This window comes from Chiloscyllium plagiosum, unplaced genomic scaffold (assembly GCF_037043375.1).
Source record: "Chiloscyllium plagiosum isolate Xiang-an unplaced genomic scaffold, Cpla_swu_hap1 HiC_scaffold_7, whole genome shotgun sequence".
NCBI classification, from domain to species: Eukaryota; Metazoa; Chordata; class Chondrichthyes; order Orectolobiformes; family Hemiscylliidae; genus Chiloscyllium; species Chiloscyllium plagiosum.
This window is the reverse complement of record NW_028270145.1, coordinates 17,178,148-17,186,508: the sequence shown is the minus strand read 5'-3', so window position 1 is coordinate 17,186,508 and position 8,361 is coordinate 17,178,148. Positions and strand designations below refer to the sequence as shown.

General features: G+C 42.4%; 1 long non-coding RNA gene across 1 annotated transcript; it reads left to right on the top strand.

Moving 5' to 3' along the window:
• Positions 1 to 461: 461 nt before the first annotated feature.
• On the top strand, positions 462 to 7,486 carry LOC122551351 (uncharacterized). Its single transcript, XR_006312079.2, has 3 exons — positions 462 to 530; positions 2,362 to 2,485; positions 6,926 to 7,486. It is a non-coding gene; the product is annotated as an uncharacterized LOC122551351 (long non-coding RNA).
• The last annotated feature ends 875 nt before the right edge of the window (positions 7,487 to 8,361 follow it).

Below are 8,361 nucleotides of genomic sequence, written 5' to 3'. Positions count from 1 at the left end.
TAAATTGTAACGGTGAAGTCATGTTACACTTCCGTATGAAACTGGTCACCAGGCAATGAAATTAAATCAAGTCTGGAAACTGAGACTGAGTTTAGGAGGTTATGATCAAAGGATTGGCTGATGTCCAGGGGCCAGATGGTCAGTCAGATTGCCACAAGGAAACCAAAGTGGTTTATTTAGTAGCCTAATTTGACGCAATGCTGTCTGACTGTTTGGAGTCATCACTAAATGAGCTGCTGCTGCTTTAACACGGTTGGTCACGATTTTCAATCAGATGTGTGTGAAGACAAGATCTGATTCAAGTGTTCGCTGGCTGCCTCCTGCCCTGCCACAAGCAAATGAAGCAGGCTGTTTGATGTTTCTTTTTTGGAAGGAGATGGGTCATGAATGGTACAGTGGGTGGTGTGGATGCAGAATTTAACTGTTCATCAAGGGAGATCAGATTTCCATTGTAAAGGGAATTAGATTGGCACCTAATAATGTCCCGGTTCCGGCTACACAGCACTAGAGGAAACAGACAGCATCTGCAGGTCAGGCTGGAGACTAAATAGGCTGATTTGCTTGGAAAGAGACGCAATTTACTAACCGCATGACTTAAAACAAATTTTAATCACTCTGTGCCTGCTGTAACCATCTGGGTCTGAAATCTGCATCTTATTATTCTGTTTTAGATGTTTGCGTGTGTTGTTTAAACACGTCACTTTTTGTGTTTCTGTCTCTCATGGTTAAAGGGACATCACGTACATGAAACAGCATTTGGCGTACCTAAAGAGGTTACCAAATATGAACATTTGGAAGTACTTATAATTACTAGTATAATATGCAAATAGGTCATTTTGCATTTCCCTTTTCAAGAAATGTACTTTTGTTTCGCTTTTTGTTCATATTTACAAGTCAAGCGAACTAATCTGGATGACATCATCATTTGATATGGTCTGAGATCTAATAATGCCTGAGACCCAACGGAACAAGAGGACAGATGATGGATTTATTTCATTTAAGGTTAAAATAAAGCAGAACTGTGGATGCTGGAGATTTGAAACAAACCAGAAAGTTCCTCGTTCTGAAGAAGGGTCACTGCACTTGAAACGTAAACTCTGTTTCCTGTCCACAGGTGATGCTAGATCTGCCGAATTTTTCCAGCAAATTCAATTCCTTGTTCAAGTTAATTGGGTGAAGTGGTTGGATAAATATGAGGAGTGAGTAATCAAGGATGTGTGAGTTTTGTGAAGTATGGATGTGTGAGTTTTGTGAAGTATGGCTGACGGAAATAAATGTCTCTCATAACTTGTGGAATTGGATCTTGTGGTGGCTCAGTGGTTAGCACTGCTACCTCACAGCATCAGGGTCCCAGGTTCAATTCCAGCCTTGGGCGACTCTCTGTTTGGAGTTTGCACATTCTCCTCATGTCTGTGTGGGTTTCCTCTGGGTGCTCCGGTTTCCTCCCATAGTCCAAAGATGTGCAGGTCAGGTGAATTGACCATGCTAAATTGCCCGTAGTGTTAGGTGTGTTATTCAGAGGGAAATGGGTCTGGGTGGGTTACTGTTCGGAGGGTCGGTGCGGACTTGTTGGGCCGAAGGGCCTGTTTCCACACGGTAGGGAATCTAATCTATTTGTTTTTTGGAGTATAACAACCATAGAGGTGTATACAATCATGACAGGCATGGAAAGGATTTATGCACTCAGTCTTTTTCCCAGGGTTGGGGAATAAATGACGAGAGGGCATCAGGTTAAGGTAAGAGGGGAAAGAAAAAAAGGAAATCTGAGGGGCAACGTTTTTACATAGCAGATGATATTTTTATGGAATTAGCTGCCAGTGAAAGTGGTTGAGGCGGATACATTAAGAACATTTAAAACGCATTTGGACAAATACATGGATAGGAAAGGAGTAGAAGGATATGGGCCAAGTGCAGGGAAATGGGATTAGCGTGAGTGGACATTTTTGGTCAGAGGCAGGGCGGGTGACTCAGGTGTCAGTGGGGGAGCATTTTGGGGCCAGAGACCATAATTCTATTCGTTTAAAAATAGTGATGGAAAAGGATAGACCAGATCTAAAAGTTGAAGTTCCAAATTGGAGAAAGGCCAATTTTGACGATATTAGAACATAGAACATAGAACAATACAGTGCAGAACAGGCCCTTCGGCCCTTGATGTTGCACCAGCCTGTGAACTATTCTCAGTTCGTTCCCCTACACTATCCCAAAATCAACCATGCGCTTATCTAAGGATTGTTTAAATCTTCCTAATGTGGCAGAGTTGACTACCTTCGCAGGTAGGGCATTCCACGCACTTACCATTCTCTGCATAAAGAACTTGCCTCTGACATCTGTCTTAAATCTATCACCCCTCAATTTGTACAGGTTGCAGGGGTACCTGGACAAACCGTAGAATCGGGCCGAGAGGCGGCAAATGGAGCCCAACGCAGCCAAACGTGAGGTGATAAGCAAGAACTTTCAAAAGCTGATTGGAGGCAGGTGTTCGCAGGTAAAGGGATGGCTGGAAAATGGGAAGCCTTCAGAAATGAGATAACAAGAATCCAGAGAAAGTATATTCCTGTCAGGGTGAAAAGGAAGGCTGGTGGGTATAAGGAATGCTGGATGACTAAAGAAATTGAGGGTTTGGTTAAGAAAAAGAAGGAAGCATATGTCAGGTATAGACAGGGTAGATCAAGTGAATCCTTAGAAGAGCATAAAGGAAGGAGGAATATACTTAAGAGGGAAATCAGGAGGGCAAAACGGGGACATGAGATAGCTTTGGCAAGTAGAATTAAGGAGAATCCAAAGGGTTTTTACAAATATATTAAGGACAAAGGGTAACTAGGGAGAGAATAGGGCCCCTCAAAGATCAACAAGGCGGCCTTTGTGTGGAGCCACAGAAAATGGGGAAGATACTAAATGAATATTTTGCATCAGTATTTACTGTGGAAAACGATATGGAAGATATAGACTGTAGGGGAATAGATGGTGACATCTTGCAAAATGTCCAGATTATAGCAGAGCAAGTGTTGAATGTCTTGAAACGCTTAAAGCTGGATAAATCCCCAGGACCTGATCAGGTGTACCGGAGAACTCTGTGGGAAGCTAGAGAAGTGATTGCTGGGTCTCTTGCTGAGATATTTGTATCATCGATAGTCACAGGTGAGGTGCCAGAGGACTGGAGATTGGTAAACATGGTGTCACTGTTGAAGAAGGGCGGTAAAGGCAAGCCAGCGAACTATAGACCAGTAAGCCTGACCTCAGTGGTGGGCAAGTTGTTGGAGGGAATCCTGAGGGACAGGATGTACATGTATTTAGAAAGGCAAGGACTGATTAGGTATAGTCAACATGGTTTTGTGCGTGGGAAATCATGTCTCTCACAAACTTGATTGAGTTTTTTGAAGAAGTAACAAAGAAGATTGATGAGGGCAGAGCAGTAGATGTGATCTACATAGACTTCGGTAAGGCATTTGACAAGGTTCCCCATGGGAGATTAGTTAGCAATGTTAGGTATCATGGAATACAGGATGCAGAACTGGCTCAAAGGTCGAAGACAGAGGATGGTGGTGGAGGGTTGTTTTTCAGATTGGAGGCCTGTGACCAGTGGAGTGCTACAAGGATCGGTGCTGGGCCCTCTACTTTTTGTCATTTACATAAATGATTTGGATGCGAGCATAAGAGGCACAGTTGGTAAGTTTGCAGATGACACCAAAATTGGAGGTATAGTGGACAGCAAAGAGGGTTACCTCAGATTACAACAGGATCTGGACCAGATGGGCCAATGGACAGGATCTGGACCAGAAGTGGCAGATGGAGTTTAATTCAGAAAAATGCGAGGTGCTGCATTTTGGAAAAGCAAATATTAGCAGGACTTATACACTTAGTGGTAAGGTCCTAGGGAGTGGTGCTGAAAAAAGAGACCTTGGAGTGCAGGTTCATAGCTCCTTGAAAGTGGAGTTGCAGGTAGATAGGATAGTGAAGAAGGCGTTTGGTATGCTTTCCTTTATTGGTCAGAGTATTGAGTATAGGAGTTGGGTGGTCATGTTGCGGCTGTACAGGACATTTGTTAGGCCACTATTGGAATATTGCGTGCAATTCTGGTCTCCTTCCTATCGGAAAGATGTTGCAAAACTTGAAGGGGTTCAGAAAAGACTTACAAGGATGTTGCCAGGGTTGGAGGATTTGAGCTATAGGGAGAGGCTGAACAGGCTGGGGCTGTTTTCCCTGGAGCGTCTGAGGCTGAGGGGTGATCTTATAGAGGTTTACAAAATTATGAGGGGCATGGATAGGATAAATAGACAAAGTCTTTTCCCTGTGGTCGGGGAGTCCAGAACTAGGTTTAGGGTGAGAGGGAAAAGATATAAAAGAGACCTAAGGGGCATCTTTTTCAGAGAGTGTGGTACATGTATGGAATGAGCTGCCAAAGGAAGTGGTGGAGGCTGGTACAATTGCAACATTTAAAAGGCATTTGGATGGGTATATGAATACTAAGGGCTTGGAGGGATATGGCCGGGTGCTGGCAGGGGGGACTAGATTGGGTTGGGATATCTGGTCGGCATGGACGGGTTGGACCGAAGGGTCTGTTTCCATGCTGTACATCTCTATGACTCTTTGACTCTATGACCAGTTTGGGCCAAAGGGCCTGTCTCTGTGTTGTAGGACTCTACGACTCTATAACCTGCAATTACGTAAGTGGGATGTTGGGCATGTAACTCCAAGAATGTCATGCCGAGACGTGGGGATAAATGTGCCTGCCATGGTTGGGCCCTTCTAACTTGCATGTCTCTGGTGCCAAGGTTTAAATCCAGCTGAACTGAAAACGTATTGCTGGAAAAGCGCAGCAGGTCAGGCAGCATCCAAGGAACAGGAGAATCGACGTTTTGGGCATAAGCCCTTCTTCAGGCCTGAAACGTCTATTCTCCTGTTCCTTGGATGCTGCCTGACCTGCTGCGCTTTTCCAGCAACACATTTTCAGCTCTGATCTCCAGCATCTGCAGTCCTCACTTTCTCTCGAAGATTAAATCCAGCTGAACACCACTTCAGATGCAGCAAGCCAGGAATGACTCTCACACTCACTCCCACACTATGAACCCAGGGCACCAAAGATAACTCTCCTCTCTGCTTGAGGCCGAGATTCTGAACTCTCAGTTGAAGGCTCGAGACCTAAATTGGGCATGATTTTTGTGACCATTGGTAATCTGATTGGTTTTTTTTCACTCTCACCCCATTTTGTCACTCTATTTTCTATTATTCTCACCACACCAAAGAAGGGAGTATTCCATTCTTAGCTTTTTTTTTGTCTGAAAGACTACTGTCCTCTGCCTTCCCAACCTCCCCTGAATTTTGTGTAGCCTTTTGATGTGTAGGGAAGAGCATAGGTGCAAAGTCCTATTAGATCTGTTCTGTACTCAGGTCCCATTAAGAATTGCATTTCCTCCTGCACACAATCTTAATGTGCTCATATTGTTTTTGGAAATTCTAAAAATATACCCCCCCCCCCCCCCCCCCCCAGAGTGTGTGACTGCTTGGAAAACTATTGAAGAGTCGAGACCATTCAAGTGTCACTAACTATATTGCCATGTGGCTGTTTATTAAGTGCAGTGGTTCAGCACTGGAATATATCCTGTAAAATATAAGTCAACTTGTTCATAGGCAAGCATTGTTAATTGTCATAAAGCATTGCAGTACATTTTCAAATGACGAAAGTGCAATCATGATGGCACAGTGGCTCATTGGTTAGCAATGCTGCCTCACAGTGCCGGGAACTTGGGTTTGATTCCAACTTTGGGTGACTGTGTGGAGTTTGCATGCTCTCCCCACGTCTGCATGGGTATTCTCTGAGTGCTCTGGTTTCCTTCCACAATCCAAAGATGTGCAGATTGGGTTAATTGACCATGCTAAATTGCTTGTAATATTCAGGGATTTGTAGGTTACGTACATTAGTCAGGAGTAAATATAGGGTAGGAGAATGGGTCTAGGTGGATTACTCTTTAGAGGGTTGGTGTGGACTTGTTGGGCCGATGGGCCTGTTTCAACACTGTAGGGATTCTATAATAATGCATTTAAAAACAAATTCTATCTACAATAATATATTATGCTCTTGTTTAAATTGAACAACAGCTCTGCCTGTTTAAAACAGAATCCTGATTCTAAAAGTTGACAAAATCTTTGCACTGACTCTTTTTCAATGACTGCTAACCACTTTACTTTCGAATGGAAGTGGGACTCCACGCTGTTCTGTCAGTTTAAAGCAATGTATCTGAAAGTGTTTGTTCCAACAGCTATAACAATTCGAAATGTTTTTATTGAGTTGAAAACAACAAATGCTGGAGATCACAGTGGGTCAGATAGCATCCATGGAGAGAGAGAGCAAGCTAACATTTCGACTCTAGATGACTTTGCACTGATGAAGAGTCATCTAGACTCAATGTTAGCTTGCTCTCTCTCCATGGATGCTGTCTCACCCGCTGTGATCTCCAGCATTTGTTGTTTTTAGTACATATTCCAGCATCTGCACTAATTTGTTCCTACTAGTTTTTATTGAGTTGCTTTGGTTGAGTTTGAAAAGCAAATAATGGCTTCAGCTCAGCAGATGGTTTATTGATCTACAAACAATTGAAACTTGTAAGAAGCTATAACAGAATTTGTCTTTGTTTCTTGTTTGCTTACAAACTTCAAGACACTTAAAGGATTGCAATCTGCTTTTGATAAAATGACAGAAATTCCCATTGACACTTGGAGATTAATTTTAAAGGACATGAGTTTTAAGTAATTTAACATCATAGTGGCTCTACAGACCTTACTCGTGCTTCACAAACATGTCTACTCAAATTGCGGCTCCCACATAGTGGATTATTATCTGTGCAACTGCTTTAATGGTTTCTGTTTGAACTCAGTAAAGAGCTTAAGAGATCTTGCTGAATTTTTGTTTCCTTCCTTTCCCTTACAGGCAAAAATGTATCTGCTGAAAATGGGATTTCCCCCCACCCCCACATTATCCCAGTCCCAAGCCTCCAACTCAGCAACACCCTCCTGGACCTGTCCATCACCTTTCCCATCTATCCGCTCATCCCTCCTCTCCGACCTATCACCTTCTCCCTCACTTTCATCTACCTATCGCTTTCTCAGCTACCTTTCCCCCCAACCCCACTCCCCTCCCATTTATCTCCCAGCACTCTGGCCCACAAGCCTCATTCCTGATGAAGGGCTTATGTCCGAAACATTGATTCTCCTGCTCCTTGGATGCTGCCTGACCTGTTGTGCTTTTCCACCACCATACTCTCAACTCTGATCTCCAGCATCTGCAATCCTCACTTTCTACTGGCAGGACAATACTGCCCCCATTACAAAACAATTCCTTTTTAAAGTCCACAAATGTTTGCATGACTCAGTGAAAATCTGAGATGTAATGTTTATCTCTTCACTAACAAAGCAAAGTATTATATCCATTAATCTACAGTTATCAGGTGCACAAAATGTAATGAAAATGTAAATTAATCTCCTAAGGGTAAAAATGCGAAATAAAGTTAAATAATTTAAGACTTAACCGTTTGAATATTTAAAGTTACATTAAAGATAAATACCGGAGGAGTAATCAAAACCATATTTAGAAGTGGAGTTTGAATGTTTAGTTAATTAATAGTTATTTGTTCACATTACCAGTCACTGAAATGTTGATGATGATAATGAATATTTACTGGGATGGTACTTTACCAGTCTAGCTGTAGGTGAAGCATTGGACTTGGATTGACAGGCACAGATCCAAACATGTCAGAATATCAAGACTACTATTCACATTCTACCCCCCACCCCCCATCCCAACCCTCAATCCTGATTGCAAAGAATAACGAGCTGTTGGGATGACATCACATTGATCAGAGTAGTCCTGTCTTCCTGCCTGCAGGCTGGTAATTAGCTGTTATGAAAGTACTGTAGGGAAGTGATGCAGGCCTGAAATTAGTACAGTGATAATTATAATCAGAAAGTGTCTTATCTGTTTTACAAACAGTTATGTTAGAGATCAAGAGGAAACACAAACTAAAGCTTGATATAATGCTGGGGCCAAATGGAGTTAAGGCTGTACAACAGAATGCAATAAATAGATTGGCTTTCATTGAGTGACAAAGAGACAGTTACTAAAATGAGATATTACTCTTCCTTATTTACAGTGAACTATCAGTAGGATTGTGTGAGGAGAGTGCAGTTTCTTTTACTTTTTGTAGCTCCATATAGCATGACTGAGCCACGTCAATACAAAGTTCCTTTGTTCAAAATCATTTTTAGTTATTTAAGAAAAGCCAAAGATTTATCAGCCTAACAAATCTATTGACTTTTCAATCCCATCCATCCACTGTATCCAGAAACGTATTATGCGTTATTATTGTC